Below are 5,822 nucleotides of genomic sequence, written 5' to 3' on the forward strand. Positions count from 1 at the left end.
AAGGGGGACGCTGTTCTAACAACTGTTCGCACTCCCGCCATGCGTCTGCAAAGTGCGGAATTTCACATCGCCAGCAGACAGTGATAACACTGTTCGATATTGCGTCACTGGTAACCTTTTGCGTCGAATGATTACAAAAGATAGCACTGTTCCGGACTTCGATATTGATTTATGGTAAATCTTCTAAACCGGGAAAAAATTGTCTTTAAGGGTAAGTTCAAAATAAGTTTATTGGCGCTTGCCGAATATTAAAAAGATATTGAAGCAAATGAAATAAGGCAATAGCGTTATCGTAGCTTATCCTTGTCCTTTGCTTTGTTCGTTGGTGGCCTAATAACGCGTCATGCCACCGTCGACTTAACGATGGCCTCTATTCTTTGAGGCAAAGATGCGTAGAGAGCCTCGATGAGTGCGGTATCACGCTGAAGGCGGGCTTCCACTTATGTTCTATTGCTTCCCATAGTTGGTCGGAGTTCGCCAATTCTAGTGAGCTCTTCGAAAGGTTCACTTTTATACGGCCCCAAACGTGCTCTATAATGTTCATGTCGGCACCCTTCGCACACCACTGAAGTTGCATTACCCCTCGCTCTTCCAAAAGGCGCGCCACGTCCTTCGATGTGTGAACGGGAGACAAGTCCTGTTGGAAAAAATAACACCCATCCAGGTGCAGCCTGTTCAACACATAGGGGATCATCTGGTGCTCGAGCAGAGTGCAATACGCAGCACTGGTGAACCTCCCATCAATTCTCACCAGTGGGCCTAGGCCTGCGTGGGAAATCGCCCCCCCAGACGTTCACAGACACGCGTCCACTGGCAGCCACCTCCTGGATATTCTGCGGACTAAAGCGTGTGTTTGCTGTCCACCACACTCTCTTTCGTTGGTCCCAGCGGCTCGAGAACGTGGACTCATCAGAGAAAACTATATACTTCTACCCACTCTCACTCCAGCTGCGGTGTTCAGTAGCGAACCTCAGGCGAGCCGCTTTGTTGGCTGCGGTGAGCAGAGGTTTCTGTGCGGCGATGCGGCTTTGCAGTCCTGCTTCTCTAAGCCTTCGTCGTACCGTGCTGTCGCTCAAGTTGTTCAAGCCAAGAGCACCTCGAATGTCTTTTGCACTTTGAAATGGCTTGTCGCTGACGGCAGCCACGATGCAAAGGTCTTGGTCGTTCGTTGTTGATCGAGGTGGTGTGCGGTGCGGCGCATCGTTTATGCGTCCTTCGTCTCGGTAAGCCTGGATAATCCGGTTGACCGTTTTCAATGGGCGGCTTGTCACGAGAGCAATATTGCGCTGCGTATAACCTCTTTTAGACATTTCTATTATATCTTCCCGCTCTTTAAGAGGCACTCGAGGCATCTTGAGGCTGCAAATTCAGAGTTGACTGCTCTGCGTGGGCCACTGCAGTGTGCGACGCGAATTTTTTCTGAACGAACTTCGTGCAACATTCGCACGAGAGACAGTTTCTCAATGTTCTTTTTTTATTTCTCTTTATTCTATTCCTCTGTCGTCATTGGTTTGAGCGTCGCCGTTGTTCGATATGCCACTGACAACCGAGTGCGTCGATTCAAATAAAGAATCGGTTTGAAATACAGGTCAAACTTTTTCTCGGAGTACTATCAAGCGGTTGCACGAACAAAAAAAGAGAATGAAAGCAAAGAAAGTGAATCAGTGTAAGTCACTGGTGACGATCACCGTCTTATCGGCTGTCGGACGATCCATGACGTAAGCTGCTCCTTTGTAGAAATGCCAGCGTGGTGGAAGTGCCAAGAGTTAGTGGAAGAGCAATCCCCTTTCCCCCTTCGTTTTTCACAGCGCCATCCGCGTATCGCTCCGAGTCTGTTTCAAGGCTGTTTGCCACGCGTTCCTGTGTTCCCTTTCATATTGCTTATGATAGTACATCTATAGTGTAATCGAACTGTGTAGGTGCATGCACTCAAGAAAACTGTGCAGTTGTGTGCCCATCAAAAAAGCAAAACGTGTGACAAACTTCCACTAATCTTCATCTTATCGCCAACCAGATGCAATTAGTTTTCGCGAGTCTCAAAAAAAAAAGAAAAGGAGCAACAGAAGCGCATGCACGGCAGCATCCTTCCTATGCGCACCCCTGCGAGCACTAAATGAGCGAGAAACAAGCAGTAGCCTTTTGAGCGATTAGTAACGAGATAGCCATCAGTTTTGCAAGCGCAAGAAGCCGAAACGGCCTGCGAAAACAAAACCCAAACCGCCACCCGCCCGCGCGCACGCCAATGCGCAAGCGGTAGTACATAGGCGCGCAGGAGCAAACTAGCGCTAAAACAAACCATGCAACGAAAACTGAGAGAGCAAGGCGTGCAAAAGAAATTCCCTGTATTTCCACATAATGGCAGCACATGACAGAAAAGAAAAGGTTAGGAAATTGTCGCGCTTTTTAAACCTACAGACAGTGCCGTAAATATACGTCATTGACCCTTGAAGGGTTAAGGAGTCATGCTCCTTGAAACAATTTCCCGTAACAACATTGCAAAATACCACCTGAGGGTCTCGCATCTCTTACATCTGCTGTTTTGCACATCATAATTTAATAAAACTGCATTTAGTAGCTGCACAGCACAGGCCCCATTTTGTTTTATCACACTTCTTTGTCTTTTCTCCCCCTGCCCCAGGTCTTATTTCAACAACTGCAGGCCATCATAAAATTGCTTCAACATTGTTGACAGATTCCGATATTTTTTTCCAACCATTCTCTCATGTGATCTAAAGAAAATTAACTTGATTAGCCTGACATGAAGATGAATTCGAAATAATTTATTGTACTTGCTTGGTAGCACTGAACTGTTTCGTTAATCAATATAATACTTACAATTCACCTTTGTATTGCTGGGTACCGGTAGAGATATGGTTAGTTATTCACCAAAAAGGATCCCGAATTTTCCACCTTCTTAGTGTAGGTTAGACACTCACTTGTTGCAGTTCACAAAGAGCAACTTGTGGTTCCTAGGAAATAAAGGTTTACTGAGAATTTTCATGCATCCAATTTGATTCTGTGTACTAGCATGTTTGTATTAGCATGTATTTCATAGAGTCGAGGCTCCATAAAAGTACATTCTGTCATTCAATGTCTGTGACATGGTCAAGCAGGTTGACCATATCTAATTAGAACTTCCTATGTTCTGGGGCACTTGTTTGCAACTTAAATTATGTGGTTTGGTGCTGTCAGTGTAAGCCTAATGTCGCTTTTTGTTCTCCCAGGAAGGACGCAAGCATTGCAAGGAGCCATTTGACTTGCCGCCACACTAATATTGTATTTGGTAAGGTCTATTACAGATCTTATTTCGCGCAGTATGTGCTATAATTGTGTACAATGTGTTCAAAACTTCAGTAGGTGGGCTGTTCGACAACAGGTGTTTACAAATTAATAATTATAAAAGATGTTCAAGGTCATTAGTTATACAATTGCTGCTCACAGCTGAATTTTTTTCCAAATTAAATGATGAGCCATCCAGCAAGTGCGGCTCTCCTGGCTAATTATACAAACTTTCAAATACGGTTAATTTTTTATCACAAGTGTACAGCAGTCGGGGACAACTGTTCACAGCGACAATTTCATAATATTTAATTACATGCAAAAATGAGTCAAAGGTCAGGTGTACTTATGAAGTTTTGTGAAACAAGTTCATCATCATATTGCTTACTTCATTGAAAAGTTTGTCGCGGGATTCTGACTTCTATGAACAGATCAACAGTTGTCGAACGATGGTCGTCTCTATAGCCAATGTTTAGGCCAGAGGCTTGTCTTCAGAGCACTAACAAGAGACTTTGCCATGCAGCTTGAGCTGATCACTATGAAGAGATTACATAGGATAGGAACACAAAGCATTAGTGGGCCTCTTCGATTATCAGTCCTTGACAGTCCTGGACTGCTTAGCACTGCTGTCCCGCATTCGATTTTCTCAATCGGCTTCGGAAGCCCCATCCACCAGTCCGAGAGCAGCCAGAATCGCATTCATTTTACCAGAAGTCACAGACTCTGCGGACTCTCAGAGCTGTCAGCAGATATTTGTTCAGACATATGCAAGTAGCTACCAGACAGCGGCTGTCTTAAAAAGATGCATGCGGCCTTGACGCTATGTTTTAAAAGAGGCTGTGTGTTTATGTGTACTTTGCGCGTTCCAGACAGCAAATATCATGCACTCAGCTATCGCTTCTGTTAAATCGATGCTTTGTGTGCCATAATGCGAGGTTTTCATGAGTGGTCTAATTGCTGCAACCTTAGTCCTTGTGTTTTTTAAGGCAAAACACAGTGATCAGGCGCAAATGCTTGCTTTTCTTGATGTGTTTCGTGACATCTGTCATGCTCATTGCTATATGCATAGTAAACAGGTAGATTTCGCTGTTCAGATGAGTGAAACTGGTGGACGAGGAAACATATCATATTGCATGTAGATATTTAATGCTTGTAGCTGGCGTGGCATACAGGGTGTTTCACGTAACTTGAGCCAAACATTGAAAATATGCAAATGCCACGTAACTGGACAGAACCAAGGTAATGTTGTGTGCCCTCGCTTTGACATACTCATTTCTTTTTCACTTCGCCAGATTAAATCATTAGTATTCGGTAATTAATCAACTTCCCAAATATTATGATTAATACATGCTACATAAAAGTGTTTTTCCTAGCGTGAAAGAAGCCTGCAAATACACACTAAATTGTTGCGTGACTGTCCATTCGCAGCACTTTTTGTGTATTCGCGAGCTTCTTTCTCGAAAAAACACTTCTACGCAGCATGTCTCAAACAACAGAAAGCTGTACGGGGAGCTTTTCATGTTGCTCTACAATTTTCTCATGGACGCTTCTAATCTAATTATAATATTTGAAAAGTTGATTAATTAACGAAGATGAAATATTTATTGTGGTGGAATGAAAAATATCTAAGTATCTCCAAGTGACGGCAAACAACATCACCTTGGTTCTGTGGAGCTACGTCACAGTTGCATATTTTTATTGTTTGGCTCAAGTTACGTGGGACAACCTGTATAATCAGAGCGTCACAGATTGCTGTTGACATGTGTGCTGATTCCTTCTGTTACCCAAATTCGGAATTTTGCTTTTGGATGTGCAGGATTAGTAGACAGTGTAGACGCGCTCTGTCCTAGACACACGTCAGGCCTTTAGTAGACGGTTTCACAAGCTTTGAGGATATCGGCCTGTGCTTTGTGGGTGAACAGTGATGTGGCACAACCGTGTTTTCGCTTATTTTTGTGTGGCAATGACGCTTAAATTTTACAGGAAATGAATGAGCTGGCTTAAATACAGCGGTTAAGGGGCCCGAAGAGCGAGAGCACGATGTAAACTGAGCTTTGTTAACATGTTCAATGTGCTCAGGCAGCGATTCCATTATGCAAGCTTTATGGTTGTGTCGGCGACATGGCCTCTGAGACTGCACCATTTTGATGACCACGCTACTGAATTTGCTGGGTAGGGCGCTATCTACAAGTAGCTAAAAGCACGAGGTCACGGGATTGAATCCCGTCCACGGTGGCCGCATATCAATGGGGGCAAAATATGAAAACACCCATGTACTTAGATCTAGGTGCACGTTAATGAACCCCAGGTGGTCGAAATTTCCGGAGTCCTCAACTACGGCTTGCCTCGTAATCAGAAAGTGGATTTGGCACGTAAAACCCCATAATTTAAGCAGCTAATAGCAGACAACAGCAGCCCGGAGAGCGACTTCCAATCACGGTGCTTTCAAACAAAACCTTGGACAGTCCCAGGCAGCGGGATCACATGACTGAGATGCGCCCTTCTGTCAATGCAAGCCAGACCAGAAGCCGCAGGTGGTTTGC

Source organism: Dermacentor variabilis, chromosome 6 (genome assembly GCF_050947875.1).
Source record: "Dermacentor variabilis isolate Ectoservices chromosome 6, ASM5094787v1, whole genome shotgun sequence".
In the NCBI taxonomy this organism is placed as follows: Eukaryota; Metazoa; Arthropoda; class Arachnida; order Ixodida; family Ixodidae; genus Dermacentor; species Dermacentor variabilis.